A 22,734-nucleotide genomic window follows, 5' to 3' on the forward strand; every position below is an offset into this window, starting at 1 on the left:
CCCCTAGTTTATCTAACCTGTCAATGTCTACCAAGATCCCCAGTGATATGACATGCTTTGTAGACTCCAGTTGTTTGTCTTGCATTCATAATCAAAATGTTGCATGGCATTCATGTTTTTGAAAATGTGAGAGCGTATTTTTATGTCCAAAAACAGTGCAAATGTTAATATTTAAGTATCTTCGTCCCGTCAAATCAAAGACTTCGTCTCTTGACTCTCCGGACAAAGAAACTTAAACAGGGGCAGCTGTTATACCCTAATTTTGGACCTAAAAATACTTGATCAGAATGTTTTTTCATATTTGACATGTGTCTATTATTCTTGAGAGATTGCCAATGTTTGATATTGTTTACCCTGATATTTTACTATATTTTAGCTGCATGTTTTACTGTCTTTGTTTTGAAAATTTTCAGTTATGACCTTGTCTATGTTTTCTTGCATTTTAAACCATCCAAAGGGTTTTTCTTGCATTCCAAGTCATTTGAAATTGTCTCTGATCAATTGCATATTTCTCTGCATTTTATTTCAATGTTATTTGCAAAAACTCATAAAAAGGGCATTTTAGTCATTTCATGCATCCAAATTCATTTTAGTGCTTGAAAATTGTCTCTGAGCCTTTTCAATTTGTTTGTATAAATCTTTGTTCCATTTCCATGTTAAAATCCATTTCAAAAATTGCATCTGAGTCATTTTGAGTCTGTTTAGTCCCTAGGGGCATTTTGGTCATTTCACACAAAATTTTGACAGAGAGAGGTTACTTTGAAGTACCTCATTTATGTAGTTGGTTCATTTTAGTCCATTTTGTGTTTTTTACTGGTTCCACTTTACGTTGTTTTCAATTTACATTTTTTTACCCAATTTTATTTTTAATTGCACTTTAGTCCCTAAAGTCTTTAAAATTTGCATTTTAGTCCTTTTTTCATTTCAGTCCTCTGAGTCTTTAAAATTTGCATTTTGGTCCTTTGACAGTTTTACATTTTAGTCCTCAAATGTTTGTAATTTCGTTTTTAAGTCTTTTTTTTCTATTATTGCATTTTGGTCCTTGTTTTTAGATAATTGCAGAAAGGCCCCTAAGGCAAGAAACTCAGCAAGGCCGAAATTCTCAAGTCCAGGAACACATGTCAACAATCCATTGGCTATCAAATACACATGTCAAGCTATAAAAGGATCCAATCATCACAATTCCAGTTAGAGCTGAACACATCATCACAATCACAGAAACACATCACATTTTTCTCTCTCTTGGCAGTTACGATCAAACATAACAATCCTCCAGAAAAGTTCATCCCCAAATCCAAACCCTAGAATTCCAAAACCAAAATTCAATCCAATTTCAATTAAATTGCAACGATTCTCAGAGATTCATCATCGAATCTTCATCATTGAATCGTTTTCTTCGCAATTCAAGTGTGAATTCATCACTATCAAGGACGAATTCATCACGATCACGAAGGATTTGTGAGGAAGAGAAGAAGAGAGATTGAATTCGAATTGAACCAGAGGAGAAGAAGAGCAACAACGAAGCACTCACCAGAAGGATTCAAAGATACTACGAAGTTCTCCGAAGAGTTCTTCATTCGAATCTCTATTTAAACCCAGGTAACCACCAAGAACCTTCTCTTTTTTCATCGCAAAAGCTCAAACGAAGGTCTATTAACACAAATAAACGGTGAATCAGAGTAGATCGGTGACCTAGAAACATTTTCCTTCGAAAAACTTTGAAAAAGATCGAAAAAGATTTGAGACCGTAACTTCAAATGTAGATCTACGAAGATTCATCGTTCATTTTGTAATACTAAGTTCAGATTCGTAATCAGCATGAAAAATAGAACAAGTTAGGGTTTAGATCCATGTAGATCGAAGTTATTTGAAGTGTTGCCAGAATCTGGAATTCACGGCGGAGACGATGAAGATTCCGATGAATCTTCATCTTCCTCAGCCGTTTCTTTCCAGAAACCGGCGGTGAAGATGAACAAGGGGAGAGAGAAGTGAGAGCTTCTCTCACTAGAACGAGAGAAGAGAGAGAAGTGAAAGAGGAGAATGATTGAACCGGTCCCCTTTAGGTTTTTATAGGCAATTGAACCGGACCGGTCTGGAACCGGTCCACTCCCCTGCTTTCCCCACCACAGGATCCAGGTTTGATCCACATGGATCAATCCTACGGTCCCTGAAGCTTCTGAGGTGGTTTGGGTCCTGTTTGTTTGGGCCTGGGCTTTGGGTTGTGTTTCCTGTGTCCTTTCTTTGATTTCTTGCTATTTCCACATCATTTTCTTGATAATTGTACCCCTGTCATGACTAATTTGTTTTAGAAAATTCCATAAAATTTACATATATTTTCTTAATAATTTTGTGATGTTTTTGTGTTATTTGTTTACTAAAAACTTGATAAAGAATATTGTGACATTTTCTTGCTTTATTACTTGAATTTCATGTTAAAAAGTCCATGAAAATTGCACGATTTGATTCCAATTCTTGATAAATGTTCGTGGTGCGTGATGTATGATTTTATGAAGTTTTGACCACTGGTTGAATGTGTTTTTTTTACTGAAGATGTGCATGTGATACTTGGTTGCTTGCTTTGCAAGTTTTGTTTTGTGAATCAATAGTACAAATAGGTCTAAATCCACATTAAAATGCAAAATTTACAATGGCACTTTGATTCTTATTTTTTAAACCTGGATTTTATGCTTTGAAAGTGTGTTGAATCATGAGAATTATAAGTCATGTGGCCTTTGTACTTTGTGGTGGAAGTTTAGTTATTTGGTACTATTCTTGTCATGTGTTTTGTGATGATTTCTTTACTTTGGCTATTGCAACTTTACTTACCTCAATTTCTATTATTCATTATGCCACTAACCACTTTATTTCATGTTTCATTCATCCATAAGCATCTCATCCTCCATCTTATATTCTTAGCTTTTGTTTCTTGCACTTTAGATTTTGCTAAGACTTAGCATGTAAAAACTTAGGGATTGTGTAATTTTCTTTATGCAATTTAAATTCTTGCAAGACCATAGAATGTAAACTAGGGCATATGTAAAGGACAATGGACTCTAATGATGTACATCGACACAAGCACTGACACATGCACACACATCACATGGATACTTTAGATGTATGCTTAGGGAATGAATGCTTTAGATGTATGCTTAGGAATCACGATACTTAGAAAAATTCTCCTTTCAAAAAACATGAACAACTTCACTCAAATATTTTTCCTAAAGAAACCTGGGGATCAAAATCCCATTGAATTTTCCCTTTATTTTCTTAAATAAAGACCTTAATGAACTTTAATCATACTTAGACTTTTTTGCAAAATAACTAATTCCACCTCACATTTTCCAAATCTTATGCCCTTGAGGCCTCTTTCTCTTATTCTTCAAAATTCCATTTTCAAAATTAAAATCAACCAACAAAAACAAAAGCATTTTTTGGAAGAGAACTACATGGAGTTTGATCCCTTAAAAGGGTATGTAGGCAAGAAGTCAAAACTTCTCCAAGTCCAATAAAACAAAAATTCAAACACTTTCTTCTCCCGCCAATTCTTGACTTAGTAAACTCTTAGGTGTAAATATCATTTTTCAAATAGCATTTAAAAATAAAGCGCGTGCGTAGAAAGTAAAGACGGTTCCTATAGGATACTATAGTCGTTATGGGTGCCTAACACCTTCCCGTAACGAAAACAACTCCCGGACCTCGATTCTCAAGGGTTTTTTCTTATTTTTCCCTTCCCAAGAAAAAATGAGATATCAAAGGTTAAAAAGGTTCAAACGTAATCAATGTTTGACACCCAAAAAACCAAGATAAAACAGGGTGGTGACCTAAATTTCTGTGGGTTTGTTTTTTTAGTATGTGTTTGGTTTAATTTTTTAAGAATGAAAATTCATAAAAATGCAACAAATTAATTTCAGGCATTGTTTAAGGAATCAAAAGAGGTCATTTTTACATAAAAATTGATGAATCTATTAGTATCACAAGAATTTCTTGTTTAATTCATATAGTACATTGTAACACCCATACTAAACGTACCTGGGAAGTTTAGCATGTGCATTAACCTGATATTGGATACATTAAAATTTACAACAAAAATACATTGAATGAATAATTTATACATCAATGAGCGTTCGTACAATCAAATATACTCTACTACTAGTCCAAAATGTAGAAAATACATCCTTGAAATCCCTAACATCCTGCAGCGGGTACGAATAATCGCTTGTAGAAAATACGTGGGTGGTCATGCTTCCCGTCGTAGGTTCATCTTACTTGTCGTAGGTCTTTACTACATCATACGTGTCATGGCGGTTAAAAGGGAACATGCCACGTCATTTTTTGGAGATCAAGGCTATTTGATTAGCTTTTGACTCACTTTTGATTTCACGACTGAACATTTAATTTTTTAGGAAAAAGGGAAAAAAGTTCAAACCACCCCATATTTGAAAAGATTTTGGGTTCGGGGGTTAGTTACATAAAGGGAAGGTGTTAGCACCCTTTATGTCCGTAGTACTCTACGGGAACCTCTTGGTTTTATTTAAATAATGTGCTATAACTTGCTTGTTTTGAAAAAAATGAAATTTTAAATGATTAAAAAAAGGAAAGGCCAATGTTGTTGTTGATGCTTTGAGTAGGAAGTCGTTGCATATGTCTGCTTTGATGGTGAAAGAGTTGGAGTTGATTGAGCAATTTCGAGACTTGAGTTTGGTTAGTGAGTTAACGCCGGATGGTGTGAGGTTGGGAATGTTGAAGCTGACGAGTAATATTTTGGAAAAGATTAAGAATGGTCAGAAGGAAGATTTGGAACTTGTTGATCGTGTGGTGTTGGTTAATCAAGGTAAAGGTGGAGATTTCAAGTTGGATGAGAACGGTATTTTGATGTTTCGTGATCGTGTTTGTGTGCCAAGTGTTTTTGAGCTTAAGAGGCAGATTTTGGAAGAAGGTCATAGAAGTAGTTTGAGTATTCATCCAGGAGCGACTAAGATGTACCAAGATTTGAAGAGGTTGTTTTGGTGGCCTGGAATGAAGAAAGAGATTGCGGAGTTTGTGTATGCTTGTTTGGTTTGTCAGAAGTCTAAGATTGAACATCAGAAACCGTCGGGTTTGATGCAACCGTTGTTTGTGCCAGTGTGGAAGTGGGATAGTATCTCTATGGATTTTGTTGGAGCGTTGCCAAAGACCGTTAAGGGTTTTGACTCGATTTGGGTGATTGTTGATCGGTTGACGAAGTAGGCACATTTTGTTCCTATCAAGACCGGTATGTCTGTGGCGAAGTTGGCCGAGATCTACATTGAGCAGATTGTTAGATTGCATGGTATTCCTTCTAGTATTGTGTCGGATCGGGATCCGAGGTTTACTTCTAAGTTTTGGGAGAGTTTGCAAGCTGCTTTGGGAACCAAATTGAGGTTAAGTTCTGCTTATCATCCCCAGACTGATGGTCAGACGGAGAGGACTATTCAGAGTTTGGAAGATTTGTTGAGAGCTTGTGTGTTGGAGCAAGGTGTCAGTTGGATCGAATGTTTACCGTTGATTGAGTTTACTTACAACAACAATTTTCATTCTAGTATCGGAATGGCACCGCTTGAAGCTTTGTATGGTCGGAGGTGTAAAACTCCGTTGTGTTGGTATGAGTCAGGAGAGAGTGCTTTGTTAGGACCGGAAGTTGTGCAAGAAACTACGGAAAAGGTTAAGATGATTCAAGAGAAGATGAAAGCGTCTCAGAGTAGGCAGAAGAGTTATCATGATAAAAGGAGGAAAGATCTTGAGTTTCAGGTTGCTGATCATGTGTTTTTGAGAGTGAATCCTGTAACTGGTGTTGGTCGTGCTTTGAAGTGTCGGATGTTGACTCCTTGTTTTGTTGGACCGTTTGAGATTGTTGAGAAGGTTTGGGTTGTAGCATATCGGATTGCGTTACCGCCATCTTTATCGAATCTTCATGATGTGTTTCATGTGTCTCAGTTGCGGAAGTATGTGTATGATGCATCTCATGTGATTCAAGTGGATGATTTGGAAGTTAGAGATAATTTGACTGTTGAGACTTGGCCAGTTAGGATTGAGGATCGTGAAGTGAAGCGTCTGCGTGGCAAGGAGATCGTTTTGGTTAAAGTGATTTGGGTTGGACCGACGGGTGAGCGTGCCACTTGGGAATCGGAGAGTAGGATGAAGGTTTCGTATCCGGAGTTGTTTCCTTCAGGTAATTTTCGAGGGCGAAAATTCTTTTTAGCGGGGGAGAGTTGTAACAGCCCGATTTTTCGCTATATATATTTTATTATTTATTTGTGTTTGTTATATGTGCTCTTATGTGATTATCTGCCTCTGTGTGTATTTTTGGTCGGAAATCGTAGAATTCGGTGTTAGAAGGGTATTTTAGTCATTTTGGACTCAGGGGTATTTTGGTCATTTTGAGGGCAGGGGTAATTTTGTAATTTTTGCCGAAGGTTATTTTTAGTGCTTAGTGAGGGTTTTATTTTACTAAGTGTTGGAGAGTGGGGTAATTATTTAGTTTACCGTTAAGCGACCGTTAGTGTTGTATTTTACCGTTAAGTGAGTAGTAACATTTTGGGTTAGAATAGAAATGGGTTAGGCCCATTAAAACATTGTGAGATGAGCCCAATTGAGTAGAGTTTATATAAACACTAGTTGGTAGTGGAATGGGGGGTTTTTACAAACATTTCATTTCATTTTCACAATTAGAGAGAGTTAGAGGGAGAGCACAAGAGGAGAAAAAGGGTTTTGAAGGGAAGGATCTAGAGGGAGCTAGAAGAGGCTAGAAAGTCAAGGGTTGGAGCTAAAGTGAAGCACTAGCTAGTGATTGTGGAGAATTAAGGTAAGAGGGTTAGAATTCAAACATAATCAATAGTTGTAGTTCATCCCTAATTCTTGCTTAAGATGTTAATTGAGATTTTGTTGTAGAATTTCGTGCTTAATCATAATGATATGATTATGTACATGAATTGATTGATAATTGTGTTGTTGTTGTTGAATTTGTATGTCAAAATGGGTATGTATGAACATAGTGTGATTTTGTATGAAATTGATGAATTGTGAAGTTGTGGTTGTTGAAGTATGAATGGATTCATGTTCAATTGTTGTTGTTGATGATTTGAATCATGTTGTTGTTAAATTGATACATTGGGTATCATTAATTGTGAATTGGCGATGAGAATTGTTATGTTGTTGTTGAAAATGGTTGTTGTGAAAATTGGTTTTGATTAGAGAAGAAAACTTGTTGTGTTGAGAAAATGAATTTTCAAAGGTTTGTATAACTTATTCAAACGCCATGAAACGTGTGAGTTTGATGTGTTGGAGCCTCGGGTTATGCCTCGGATCACTTTTGACATTGAAGGGTTTTAAACATCCGATTTTGGGGCGAAAACGGCATAAACCCGCGGCCGAAACGCGCGAAAACGCACGTTGCAAACCGCTGCGCCTGAGCTAGGGCGCTAGGCGCCCACACTCAGAGAGCTAGCGCTAGGCGCTACACTCCTGGCGCCAGGCGTCCTGCACAGGGCAACATGCCCATTGTTCCGTGTTCGGGGGGTCGGGGGCAGTCGTGTAGGGGTCCGTAGCGACAGTTTGAAGGTGTTCTTGTACTGTTTTCACTTGTTTTTCAACTGGAACATACTTGGCTTTGTTGAATATTCGAATTTTCAAATGGTTTGAAACTTGGGATTTTCCTCAAACGACTTAGGCTAATTTTTGGAATTAAGGCTTGTTTGCTTATAATTGGCCTAGGCTCTTGTTCGTATGATTTTAAAAAGTAGTTGTGATTGGTTCCATCAAGTCTTAACTTGTGTCGCTTGAAAATGAGAGTTTTTGTGAAAAGTGATAAAGTGAGACGAACTTCGTGTTTTTCTTGAATTTGCCGTATTTGGCCGATGAACTGCTTATGTAATCTCTACTGCATATATATGTGACTTGTGAGAGTACATGGCATAGGCAATTGAGCTTGTTTACTTGGTTTTGACTTAAATGCTCAAATACTTGAATATTTTGACTTTGAGAGACGAACTTGACTAATGATGACTTTTGAGAACCAATTGATTGTGAATCCTTTATGGAGAATTGTTATATGTTATGTGAAGATGATTGGTGGTGTAATTATGTGACAACTTCATGTTGTGTGATTTTTGATGTTGTTGGTGATTGTATATATGTTAAGTTGGTGGTGAATTATTGATGATTGCATATATATATGTATTGGTGATGGTGAGGTGATTATTGTTTGTGTGAACATATGCATTTGTAGTTGAGTCATATGTTCATGCATTCATGACTGATGGTGGTGGATTTTATATCCAAGACTGATGGTGGCGGATTTTATATCCAATTGAGGTGAGTACGATGTTTTTGTTGCATCGAAGGTGACGACCTTGAGGTGTTTTGGTACCACATGCATCTAGAGAAGAGTCTAGAACATTGCATGCATTTGAATAATTGATGAGTTGTGTCATAATTGAATATATGACTTGGTGAATTTTATGTATTGGTGAAATTTGGTGAACGTTGTGATTATGTGGATTGGTGTATATGTACATTGGTGAATTTTGTGGATGGTTGTGACTAATTGTATTATGCTCTAATTGCATCTCTTAATTGTTTGTGCTTATACACTTGGTGAATCAATTGATGATGGTTATTTTAATAATAATGATGAGGTGAGAATTATATATGTATATATACATATATGATGTGGTGATGTTCTTTGATAATGATGATGGCTTGCTTATAACTTCGATATGACGAATTGTACTTGTTGAGATAAGCATGCTAGATGAGTAATGAAGTGAGTAATGTTTGAAGGTGAGAAAAACACAAGAAGGGGGGTTGAATTGTGTTTTGGAAAATTCTTCGTTTCTCCTAAAACTGAACACACTTGATCAGAAGCTAAGTGAGACAGCTTCTGAAGTGATAATCAGAATCTAAATGCAGCGGAATAAAACAGAGAGAGAGAAGAAGAACGACACAAAGCAATTATACTGGATCCTTCCACAATCCGGAAGTAGTCCAGTCCCCCTTGCACTTCCAAGGAGATTTCACTAAGAGTAATATCTGATTACAATTGCTCAAGCACACAAGCAAGAGACTTCCTTTGCTCAAGCACACAAGCAAGAGACTTCCTTTGCTCAAGAACACAATCAAGAGACTTCCTTGCTCAAGCACAACTGCAAGAGACTTCTAACTAAACAAAATTACACAGAAAATTGTTTAAGGTTGAACACTTGATATACAATCAGAGGTGCTCACAATACAAATCAGATACAGACTCAATGACTTAAGAATTTCTAAGATATGACTTTGAGACACAGAAATTCTAAGTGAATGCAGAACAATTTCAGCAGAGGTTTGGCACTTGTAAAAATGTTGTGAGTCTTTCGTTCAGCGTTCTTGCATTACCAATTCTCTAAGTCTTCACTCCTTTATATAGAGGTGTGAAAGAGACGTTGTGAAATTGCCAGCACATCAAAGAGTCGTTGTTGAAGCTTGATCTTTCACCAATGATCTTTTGCCTGATTTGGTTGTTGTCCTATGAAGAACCAATTTGAAATCCATTCCTTATCCAAAGGAACATCTATGCAGGCGAAGCCGTATTCTGGAGCTGTTTTCTTGTCTTGTAGTGTGGACACAAAACAGAGTAGTGGATAAGGTGGTTGTACAATTCGTACAGAAGTACAATGTCAATGCTTTCGTCCAAAATTGCAAGCACATGCCTTCAAACACCTTTGAAATGACCGTTGCAATGTTCCACTAATTTTCTGCTATGTTTTCGAATCCAATAGACAGCTTTTGCAGTGTTTATTCTTCAATCTTTGAATCTTTTGTAAATCCAGTTGATCTTCAGCTTCTGGTGAAATGACTTCTGATGTGGCAACTTCTGATGATGCAGCTTCTGATAATGCAGCTTCTGATAATGCAGCTTCTGATAACGCAGCTTCTGATAATGCAGCTTCTGATGATGTGGCTTCTGGACTTCTTGTCTTCAGGAGCACCATTTCTTCAGGAGCGCTTTACTCTCTTCAGAAGCAGCTTGACTTCAGGAGCGCTTTACTTTCTTCAGGAGCAGCTTGACTTCAGGAGCGCTTTACTTTCTTCAGGAGCGTATTGCCTTCAGAAGCGTCTAAGCTTCATTTTCTTTTGCTCTTTATTTGCTCATTCAGAACCAATTAATGATGTAACTTTTTAACTGTGGTCCTGTACACTTGAACAAATATTAGCTAGTCCAATTTACAATATTTAATACCTTGTTATCATCAAAACTTTCTAAGGTTCATTGTTAAACACATTTTGTTCCAACAATCTCCCCCTTTTTGATGATGACAAACAATAGTATTTAAAATTGGTCAATTGTTGTTAATCTAATTAACGAGTTGACTTTGGGGTTTCTGATGTTTGTAAGCTCAGAGTCTGAGGTTTGTAAGCTCTAACTCCCCCTGAGTCTGATAGTCTTTAAGGTGAGGTTTGTAAGCTCCCCCTAAGTTCTATCCAGGTTAATTAAATTCATTTTTACGCACAATAATATCAGAGCTTACAAAAATTGAAATAATTGACTTATAGATAAGAAGAATGGTTCAATTAATTTTATTTGAGATTTGATACTTCACCCTTTTTGATACACCCTTTTAAAGGTAAAACAAAAGGATAGAAATTTTTCAAAATTTTCAAATATTATTAATGGGGCTCAGAGCCTTTAAATACTATCACATATACTCCCCCTTTTGTCATTAGCAAAAAGACATAAACAAAAAGAAGAGATGAGAAAAACATAAGATTAAAGGTTCAGACCATAATTCAAATCATTTTAAAGCATATTAACCATCTTCAACGATTAAATAAACAAGCATAGCAAGCATTATTATCAAAGCAAATAATAACACACAAGGTATAAATAGTTAAAGATTTTCAGAAGCAAGAAGAATTCAGAAGCAGATGATATCAGAAGCAAAAGAAATCAGAAGCAGAAATGAACCAACAATATCAAAAGCCTAAAGATACAAAAAAATAAGCTAAAGGTGTGCAACTATGGGTTTGGCTTATTTTTCTAAAATCTTCTTCAGAAGCTCTTGAACATCAGCATATTTCTTGTCCATCTCTGTTCTGTAGGTGTCTTCTCTGATCTTGGCTTCTTGCATATCAGCTTCCAATTTTGATATCTTCAGTTTCTGCTCTAGTAGTTCTGTTTCAAGCCTTTTCTTCTTTGAGCACCTTGTTCTCCTGAGCTAGAGCCAGGTTAGGTGCATCAATCTTCTCCAAGATCTCAGAAGGGATAGTCAGATGCAGCTCCTTGGGCAGGAATTCACCAGGTTCTCTGCCTCTGATACTGAGTGGGTTCTTCACCCAAGTACCAAGAATTTCTACATCTCCAGTATCCTCTTCTATTCCATTCAACCAATCTTCCAGCTTCTGCTTGGCTTGCTCTTGAGCCTCAATGCAGGAATCATGCAATGCTGAAATCAGGTTGACGACCCTTTCTTTGATCCTTCTCCATTGCTTCTGATAGGAAACTTGATGACCCAAGTCATTACTTCCTGCTATCAGTCTGAGAACTTCAGAAGCAATATCTTCCCACACATCCTGTAGTACTTTGGAATCCAAGAAAATGGTGGAAGGTGAAGGTTGTTTAGAGGGTTTTGGAGGGGCTAGGTGAACAATTGGTAGGTTTGAAGATGATTGGTCATTTGTAGTTAAGGATTGGCTAGTTGATGGTTGGTCAGGAGTGGGTCAACTACCATATCAGAGGCATGATCATCTTGATCATCCTCAGAGTCTGTGTCCATATTACATACACCAGTATGATAAGTGTCTTGATAGCTTGTACTGGTGAAGGAGTTATGGAAGCAGAGGTTAGCTCAGGAACATTGTGTTCAGGAGCGGCAGTTTCAGGTGCAGGGTCAGGTATGGATTCAGGTTCAGGAATGGGTTTACTAACTGGTTCTTCATGAACAGATGGTTCAGGAACGGTCTTTTGAGGAATTGATTGTTCAGGAACAGATGGTTCAGGAACAATTGGGGGTGATGAAGTTGTAGGTTCTGGTTGTGGGGGTGAAAAGGCTTTTTCTGGTTCTGGTTGATGTTGAGGGGGGTCTTCTGAAACAACTTTATCAGAAGCGGATGCTTCTGGGGTTGTCTCAGAGGCTTTCTCTGAGGTTGACTCAACATTTTCTGGTACAATCATGTTGAGGGGTTGAATGTTAAGAGGTTGAGGGTGATGGCAGAGGATAGTATCAATGACTCTGTCTCTCTGCTCAGCCATTTCAGCCAACTTCTCATTGATTATATGACCAACTGGTTCATACGAGCTTGGCTGAGAGGGCTTTTTGTTGGTCTTGGTTGATGTTTAATGGCTCTTTACTGGTTTTTGAAAAAGTTGAGCTATGGGTATATCATCATCAGAATCTGATGATGATGAGGATGCGGAATTTGATGATATATTGATTACCTCTTCTGGTTCAGGATCAGAATCCTTCTCACTGGCCATCAGCATCAGTTGCTTGGCTTCTGAAGCTACAGACTCTTGTAGCTCAGCAGCAATTTCCAAGACTTTTTCAGCTTCTGCCTTCTTCCCTTGTAGGTCCTTTAAATCCAAATCAGAAGCAGCTTTAGCTATCTTGGCGATATGAGGAAAATCCTTGGTCCTCCTCAAAGCTGGCTTTCTCTTCCTCTTAGGTATAGAAGGTTGTTCAGGAGCAATACCAATACTCAGGACCACGCTAGAGTTGATGTCTTCAGCTATCTCTTCAATTGATGGCATTGCAGAACCACCAATTTTAAGCTTGTCAGAAGCAGGTTTTGCCTTCTTAGCAGATTTTTCAACCTCTAGGTATTGTTCTGCAGTCATCTTCCTTTTTGACTTTCTGCCTCTGGCACGTGGCAGAGCACCACCATACATTTCCTCTGGTACATCTTCCAATCTTATTCTCTCATTGGTTGCCTCAAAGTGTTCCTTGATATAGTACATCTGCACTTCAAGAGGATCCTTCTTGCAGATGGTTGGAAAGTCCTTCATAAGGTCAGACTTAGCAAGTGATTCACTCAAATCAGTTTGAAGCTTGGTGACAACAGTGATCAACTTCATATTCTTGAGGGTTTGTGCATTTATGAACTTTCCAGTTTTAGTATCAAGCAGCTCATCTGTGAAGGCTTCAGCACTGCTTAGTTTGTCCAAGACTCCTCCTTGATAAAATATTTCTGACAAGAGTCTTCCATAAGGTACCCAGGTTCTATTCTGCAGCTGACTCTATTTTAGACACTCTATCAAGTACTTGAACATATATTTTGGCACGTTCACTTTCTCCTTCTTAATGAAGTGCTGGAGAAAGACCTTCTGTACCAAATTGGGTTTCTCACTTCCACCACATGGAAGCAGGTCCTCATTCTGAATCTTCAGAAGCAGCTTCTTATCCATGCTCAGATCAGCATACTTTCCTGCTTGCATGGAGTTGTACAGAGCCAAGTTTACTTTCTCTTTCCAGAGGCGTTCTTCAGCTGTACTTGAGAGATCAATTCCAGAGTATTTTCCAGAGGCTTCTCTACGAAGTACAGCTTCTATCTGCCATTCTGCGATTCTCACTGGAATACCACAAATACTTGACCTGATTTCAACACTTGTAAATGGCTCAAGTCCCATTTCTTCTCTGGTCTTCCCTTCCAGTTCGGGATAAATGAACACCATTTGACTTTCTTCAGCTATAGACGCAGTTTTGTCAAAAACCTTAGCTCTCACCCAGAAGTGTCTAACCAATGCTTCGTATGTTGGTCCATTCAACATCTTGAAGTAATGCATAAGTTCTTGCTTTTCATAGTAGCTTCTGATCCAACACTCATGGAAGGCGAGTGATTCAAAATCCACCGGATTTTCTATCTGAACCTGTAGTTCCCATTCTTCCAGTTTCATACTTCTTCCTCTGTAGTCATATTCAGGAACCATTCGTGCAGAAGAGTCTGAAACTTCCTGTTGCGAGCTTGATGATGCCATTTGATGAAGATTTGAAGAAGATTTAGGGTTCTAGGGTTTTTGCGCTTACTTCGCAGGAGGTTTGAGAGCAAATGTGTTTGTTGTGAGTGAGTAGTGTGTGAATTGAAAAAGTGTTTAAGAGTAAAAACGTTTGCAATTCAAAAGAGACAAACAAACATAACATTAATGACAAAATTGGGGGCGCGTGAAAAGTACTGTCAAAGCTATTAAATCATCATTGCCCTTTTAAGTTATACACCAATACATATATCCCACGTCAGAAGTTCACAGAGTAACTACCAAGTTAGTGGGCCAGAAGTTACCATAAAAAGTAACTCCCAATGTTTCCACTAACTCCACTATTCAGAAGCACAAAATACAGCTTCTGGACTTCAGATGCTGACGTCATCATCAGAAGCGAGTTTTCCTCAGAACCTCACTAAAGAGCTTCTGATGGACCACTGCTTCTGAACTAACTTCAGAACCTAAAATCCTATTCAGAAGCAAGCAAACATTTAATCAAACACAAAGTGCATGTTCAAATTTTTCTTTATAAAATCAAATCTTTCAACAGTTAAAGGCTTAGTAAATATATCAGCCCATTGATTCTCAGTATCAATGAATTGTATATCTAAAATTCCTTTTTGAACATAGTCTCTGATAAAATGGTGTTTGATTTCAATGTGCTTAGCTCTCGAATGCAAAATTGGATATTTAGACAAACAAATAGCAGCAATATTATCACAATAAATGGGGATACTGTTAGCAGTTATCTGATAGTCTTCCAACTGATGTTTCATCCAAAGTAGTTGTGTACAACAACTTGCAGCTGAAATGTATTCTGCTTCTGCTGTAGACATAGCAATAGTTGTTTGTCTTTTGCTAGCCCAGGATATAAGATTATCACCCAGAAATTGACAATTGCCACTGGTTGACTTTCTTTCAATCCTATCACCAGCATAATCAGCATCACAGAATCCAATTAGCTTATAATCTAAGGATTTCCTATAAAGGAGTCCAAGAATAGTTGTTCCTTTCAAATACCTGAAGATTCTCTTGACAGCAGTCATATGAGATTCTCTAGGATCTGATTGGAATCTTGCACACAAGCATACGCTGAATAAAATATCTGGCCTAGATGCAGTGAGGTATAACAAAAAACCAATCGTACCTCTGTACAGCTTCTGATCAACTTTAGCTCCTTCATCTTCTTTGCTTAAAGTGCACGTAGGATGCATTGGAGTGTTCATCACTTTACAATCTTCAAGCTTGAACTTCTTCAGAAGCTCCTTTGTATACTTTGATTGATGAACATAGACTCCATCTTTGCATTGATTAATTTGAATGCCCAAGAAGAACTTCAGCTCTCCCATCATGCTCATTTCAAATTCATCCTGCATTAACTTAGAAAATTCCTTGCAAAGAGATGCATTTAGTAGAACCAAATATTATATCATCAACATATATTTGCACAACAAGAATATCTTTCCCAAGGGTCCTTCTGAAGAGTGTTGTATCAACCTGTCCTCTTTTAAAATCATTTTTGATTAAGAAATTACTTAGTCTATCATACCAAGCTCTGGGAGCTTGTTTCAAGCCATATAGTGATTTCTTCAGTTTAAAGACATGGTCAGGATATTTAATATCCTCAAATCCAGGAGGTTGCTTGACATACACTTCTTCTTCTATGACACCATTAAGAAATGCACTCTCGACATCCATTTGATATAATATTATCCCATGATTAACTGCATAAGATAGAAGTAACCTGATTGCTTCCAATCTTGCAACTGGAGCAAATGTTTCAGTGTAATCAATGCCTTCTTGTTGACTATACCCTTGTGCAACAAGTCTGGCTTTGTTTCTTGTTACTTCTCCTTGCTCATTCAACTTGTTTTTGAATACCCATTTTGTACCAATAATGTTCTTGTGCTGAGGTTTGGGTACCAGATCCCACACATCATTTCTTTGAAATTGATTCAACTCTTCTTGCATAGCTAAGATCCATCCATCATCTGAAAGTGCTTCATCAACTGTTGTAGGTTCAATCATTGTGATCAGTCCAATCATTGATTCTTCTTGTCTAAAGAATGATCTTGTTCTTCTTGGACTATCTTTGTTTCCAATGATTAGCTCCTCAGGGTGTGAAGACTTGTGCTTGAATGTGTTTCTGGGAGGATCTTCTTGATGTGAGCCATCTTGTGCTTCATCAGAAGCAGCTTCATCTTGCGCTTCTGATGTGGGTTCAGCTTCTGGACTATCTTCAGATTCAGCTATCTAATCAGGTTCTGGAGTAGCTTCAGGAACCTGTATCTCTGCAACACTTTCACCTTGCTTTGAATTTTATCTTCAAGCTCTTTGTCATCAAATTTAACGTGCATAGATCCTTCAACACAGAGTGTCTCTGAATTATACACTCTGTATGCCTTTGACCTTTCAGAGTAGCCTAAGAAAATTCCTCTTTGGGCCTTGGCATCAAATTTCTTTAGGTAGAGCTTGTTATTTAGAATGTAACACGTACATCCAAATTGATGAAAGTAAGAGATATTGGGTTTTCTTCCTTTAAAGGGTTCATATGCTGTTTTCTCCAAAATAGGTCTAATATAGATCCTGTTTTGAACATAACATGCTGTATTCACTGCTTCTGCCCAAAAATGTTTTTGTAAATTGTTTTCATGGATCATGGTTCTGGCCATTTCTTGTAAAGTTCTATTCTTTCTCTCTACAACCCCATTTTGTTGTGGAGTTCTAGGAGAAGAGAATTCATGGATAATTCCATGTTTTTCACAAAAAGCTTCAAATGGCTCATTTTCAAATTCTCCATCATGATCACTTCTGACTTTCAAAATCTTTGATTCTTTTTCAGATTGAATTTGAGTGCAGAAACTACTGAATACATCACAAGCAACATCTTTACTCTTTATGAATTTCACCCAAGTCCATCTGCTGTAATCATCAACAATGACTAATCCATATTTACTTCCATACAAGGATGCAGTACTCACTGGTCCAAATATATCAATATGGAGTAGTTCTAAGGGTCTTGAGGTTGAAACAATGTCTTTGGTTTTAAAAGATGATTTCACAATTTTTCCTCTCTGACATGCACCACAGAGTGCATCTGAATGATAGTCAATGTCTGGTAGCCCTTTGACAAGTTGTAACTTACTAAGCTTAGAGATTAACCTCCAGTTAGCATGTCCCAACCTTCTGTGCCACATCCATTTCTTATCATTTACTGATAGAAGGCAAATCACCTTCTGATCAGCCAGTTCAGAAAAATTGATTTTATAGACATTATCAACTCTCTTTCCCTTGAACACAATGGATTTGTCTTCCTTGTTGATTACTGTACAGTTGGTTTTCTCAAAAAGCACATCATAACCATTATCAAAAAATTGACTAATGCTCAAAAGGTTATGTTCAAGACCATCTACCAACGATACATTATTAATTGAGGTAGAGGAATTACCAACAGTTCCTGTACCTATGATCTTGCCAGTTTGGTTGCCTCCAAATTTCACACTTCCTCCTTCCTTCATTATTAGGCTGAGGAAGCTGGACTTTTCTCCTGTCATGTGTCTTGAGCAACCGCTGTCTAGGTATCATGATTTTTGCTTTGGTGCTGCTCTTAGACATACCTCGTTTTCATCTTCTGAGTCTGAATCTGATCCAACTTCTGAAGTTGCTGTTGCTACCAACCTAACAGCTATCTTTGCATCTTCATCAGCTTCCTCTTTATCAGATCCAGATTCACTTTCCAAATCATCCCAGGTTGCCATTAAACTCTGCTTGATCTGCTTCTTGAATTTGCTTGGTTTGAATGTAGACCTTTTTGACTTGTCCTTTGACTTTTCTTTTTGAAGATCAGGGCATTCAACAATGAAATGTCCAGGCTTCTTACAGTTGCAACATCCCTTCTGATCTTCTTTCCTTGAGCTTCTGGAGTTACTCCTCTTGGTTAGAAACTTTCTGTTCTTCTTGGCCAGATATTGAAGTCTGTTTGAGAGCATGGCCATTTCAGCAGCATCTGGTTCAGAATCTGAACTTGATTGTTCTTCCTCTTCAGATTCAACCACTTTGAGAGCTTTTGATGACTTGCCTTTGGATGGAAGAGCTATTGATTTACTCTTCTTAGTAGACTCATGTTCATTAAGACTTAACTCATGAACTTTGAGAGAACTAACAATATCTTCGACACTTAAAGTGTTTAAATCTTTAGCTTCCTCAATGGCAGTCACCTTTGGTCTCCATCTTGCAGGCAAGCTTCTGAGTATCTTGCTCACATGGTCAGAAGCAACATAGCTCTTCTTTAGAATTTGTAGCCCAGAGACTAACGTTTGAAACCTTGAGTACATCTCCTCAATAGTTTCATCATCCTTCATCTTGAATAACTCATACTGATTTACAAGCATGAGAGCTTTAACTTCTTTGACCTTCTTGCTGCCTTCGTAGTTTGAACAGAGTGAAGCAAACATAGCTTTAGCAGTGGATTTGTCACTCATCTTCATGTACTCTGCTTTGGGTATAATAGTGACAAGAGCTCCTCTGATAATATGATGCTTCTTGTAGAGTTTCTTCAACTCAGGAGTATGTTTCTTTCTATCCACTGCAGCTCCTTCTTCATCAAGGACTAAATCACCAACACCATCTTCCAGAATATCCCATAATTCTTCATCTAGGCTCATGATATAACTGTAAAAGTTGGTCTTCCACCAAGAAAATTCTTCAGCATCTCCATTGAATTTTGGAATCTTTCCAACACTGGATTTCTTACTATCACTATAATCATATGAGACATGTTTATAGCTAGTATCATCAGAACCAGTAGGAGGAGGAGTAGACATGTTTTTCTCAGATCTTTGACTGTTGCACGGTTAAGTGATACACAACAGACCAAGGCTCTAGATACCAATTGAAGGTGAGAAAAACACAAGAAGGGGGGTTGAATTGTGTTTTGGAAAATTCTTCGTTTCTCCTAAAACTGAACACACTTGATCAGAAGCTAAGTGAGACAGCTTCTGAAGTGATAATCAGAATCTAAATGCAGCGAAATAAAACAGAGAGAGAGAGAAGAAGAACGACACAAAGCAATTATACTGGTTCCTTCCACAATCCGGGAGTAGTCCAGTCCCCCTTGCACTTCCGAGGAGATTTCACTAAGAGTAATATCTGATTACAATTGCTCAAGCACATAAGCAAGAGACTTCCTTTGCTCAAGCACACAAGCAAGAGACTTCCTTTGCTCAAGAACACAATCCAGAGACTTCCTTGCTCAAGCACAACTGCAAGAGACTTCTAACTAAACAAAATTACACAGAAAATTGTTTAAGGTTGAACACTTGATATACAATCAGAGGTGCTCACAATACAAATCAGATACAGACTCAATGACTTAAGAATTTCTAAGATATGACTTTGAGACACAGAAATTCTAAGTGAATGCAGAACAATTTCAGCAGAGGTTTGGCACTTGTAAAAATGTTGTGAGTCTTTCGTTCAGCGTTCTTGCATTACCAATTCTCTAAGTCTTCACTCCTTTATATAGAGGTGTGAAAGAGACATTGTGAAATTGCCAGCACATCAAAGAGTCGTTGTTGAAGCTTGATCTTTCACCAATGATCTTTTGCCTGATTTGGTTGTTGTCCTATGAAGAACCAATTTGAAATTCATTCCTTATCCAAAGGAACATCTATGCAGGCGAAGCCGTATTCTGGAGCTGTTTTCTTGTCTTGTAGTGTGGACACAAAATAGAGTAGTGGAGAAGGTGGTTGTACAATTCGTACAGAAGTACAATGTCAACGCTTTCGTCCAAAATTGCAAGCACATGCCTTCTAACACCTTTGAAATGACCGTTGCAATGTTCCACTAATTTTCTGCTATGTTTTCGAATCCAATAGACAGCTTTTGCAGTGTTGATTCTTCAATCTTTGAATCTTTTGTAAATCCAGTTGATCTTCAGCTTCTGGTGAAATGACTTCTGATAAGGCAGCTTCTGATGATGCAGCTTCTGATAACGCAGCTTCTGATAATGCAGCTTCTGATAACGCAGCTTCTGATAATGCAGCTTCTGATGATGTGGCTTCTGGACTTCTTGTCTTCAGAAGCGGTAATCTTCAGGAGTGTCATTTCTTCAGGAGCGCTTTACTCTCTTCAGGAGCAGCTTGACTTCAGGAGCGCTTTACTTTCTTCAGGAGCAGCTTGACTTCATGAGCGCTTTACTTTCTTCAGGAGCGTATTGCCTTCAGAAGCGTCTAAGCTTCATTTTCTTTTGCTCTTTATTTGCTCATTCAGAACCAATTAATGATGTAACTTTTTAACTGTGGTCCTGTACACTTAAACAAATATTAGCTAGTCCAATTTACAATTTTTAATACCTTGTTATCATCAAAACTTTCTAAGGTTCATTGTTAAACACATTTTGTTCCAACAATGTTTTCATTGATTGATGTTGATAAATGATGAGCTTTTGTTGATGACTTGATTAGAGGTTGAATATGCATGCTATGCTATGATTATAATGTGATAGCTTGAAATGTAAGTGATGGGGGATAATAATGATCATGTGATGCTAGTTGATAGATCTCTGGCAAGTGCACCAAATACTATCGAAGTAGTAAAAATATCGATCCCACGAGGACTGTTTTTAACTTCAATAATTCAATTGCGTTATAAAAATAGGATATATAAAAGTTTACTTTGTTTTGCCACTAGGCAGTAGATTTGGTTTGATTTTAAGAAATCAATTAAAAGAATAAGATTTGATTAAGAAAATATGGAGAGAGATGAGATCAGGTCTTCGAATCCTCTATGTTTCCCCTAATTGGTTACTGCACCTATTATTACTAATGATTTTCTAGTTTCACGATAGTTAACAAATTAGCCCTAATCAATCCCTTGAGTTAGGACCCTCTTCATAAACTACAGCCCCTAATTCCTTAGGTGGTCTAATAATCCTTGAAGGTTTTATGAACGTTAACCTAATATCACTAACAAACGATTATCTATTCCTAGACTAACCATGTTTATCAGAACAATTCAATTAGGTCTAAGTCGAAAGCTATGGTCAGTAGTCATTCGATCTCACAAAATCATGTTTATATTTGATCAGGATATAAAAAGCATTAAGAACAATTGAATTGAATAAAGACTAGAAATTCATTAATAAACAATAGAGTTTCACAGCAACATATGATCAATTAGGGTTACATAAGTTCATCTCCGACCTAATCTCTAAGAGATTTAGCTACTCATAATTGAGTTTACAAATAGCATAATCAATGGAAGAATTAAAACATACATAAACTGGGTTAGAGATGATGAAATCCTCTCCGCTGCAGCCTTCTGGGTGTTAAAATCGCACTTTAGCTCTCCAAAATCGTAATCTCCTTTGTTTGAGACTGACTTCAGCTTAAATAGGCAAGTTCTGATCGCCCAAAATCGTACCATGATGGCACAAATCGTACCACGATTGGTACTTTAAACCCTAATTTCCTTTAAAGCCCTTCTTGAAATCGTATTACGATTGGCTGGATCGTATTGCGATCCAGCACCTTCAAAAACATGCTCTCTGACTTCAAGAAATCGCATTGCGATTCCAAAATCGCAGTACGATGGCTTCATTCTAGTTCTTCCAATTTTGATGCTTTTAACTGCTCCTGGACACTTAATGTTGCTTAGAACTCTATCAAAATGTCAAAATAAGTCCTAAAAATTACGTAATGACAGCATGTCATCACTAGTGTTCTAGGAGGGAGGGTTATGTATATGTGATACGTGTATGATACACTTGTTGATATGAACTTGGAATGATGATATGGAATGGTTTGAATGGTATGAGAATCATGAATACTGTGAATACATGTATGATTTGTTATTTTGTATTCCTGAATATATCTTTCATTTCCAATGTTCTTGTTTAAATCTTTTATGGATTATGATAATGTAATGCTAACCCTCAGTGGTCTGTGGTGGACCGCCTACCTCTCTGTATGGATGGGTAGACGGCGTGCAGGATGCTTAGTTGTTTCTTGTTGATGCCGAGGAGTGGAGTTCCTCTTTTTCATGCAAGTGTCTAGATTATGGCTTTGATCTAGGATAGTCCTTGCATGTTGTTTCATTTTGACTATGTATCTTGGAGTTGTTGATATATTCTGTTATTTGGGATTTGGAGAATACAATTGTATTTTGTTGAGATCTGGAGATGTTTTATGATTTTTAAGTATGTCCGCTGCTATGTTGTGTAACATGATCTTTATGCATGTATTGTATTGTGGTTTATTCGGAGACGTAGCATCTATTTCTAGAATATGTCTGATGTATTCGCGCGTTTACCGCTTATTAGAAATAGGGTGTTACAATAATCATTCTTCATAGACAACTTCATAATCATTCATCATAAACAACTTCATAATCATTCATCATAAATATCTTCATAATCATTCATCTATAGTCACTTTGTTAAAACATCACAACTTAACATCTTGACTCGACAATGCATCTAAACTCGACTATGCAACTCTTAACGTCTTAAACCATCTTGAATCATCATGAAATTCAAATGCATGTGGTACCATTCTAGGGCATAAGCCCTCATCATCGTTGGGCATAAATATACTCCTAGGACATAAGCCCTCATCGTCGTGGGTTGAGCAAAAGCTCCTAGGGCATAAGCCCTCATCGTCGTGGGTTGTGCAAAATCTCCAGGGCATGAGCCCTCATCTATAAATGAGTATGCATGGACTCAACATCTTACGTCTTAGAAACTTCATGAACATCTATGACATCTT

General features: G+C 37.5%; 1 long non-coding RNA gene across 1 annotated transcript; it reads left to right on the forward strand.

Annotated features, from left to right (window-relative positions):
* The first annotated feature begins 6,579 nt into the window (after positions 1–6,579).
* LOC146898893 (uncharacterized) lies at positions 6,580–22,253 on the forward strand. The gene is made up of 2 exons (XR_015022684.1): positions 6,580–6,820; positions 21,949–22,253. It is a non-coding gene; the product is annotated as an uncharacterized LOC146898893 (long non-coding RNA).
* The last annotated feature ends 481 nt before the right edge of the window (positions 22,254–22,734 follow it).

Source organism: Medicago sativa, chromosome 8, assembly GCF_051527215.1.
Source record: "Medicago sativa cultivar Bolivia chromosome 8, Bolivia_mono, whole genome shotgun sequence".
NCBI lineage: Eukaryota > Viridiplantae > Streptophyta > Magnoliopsida > Fabales > Fabaceae > Medicago > Medicago sativa.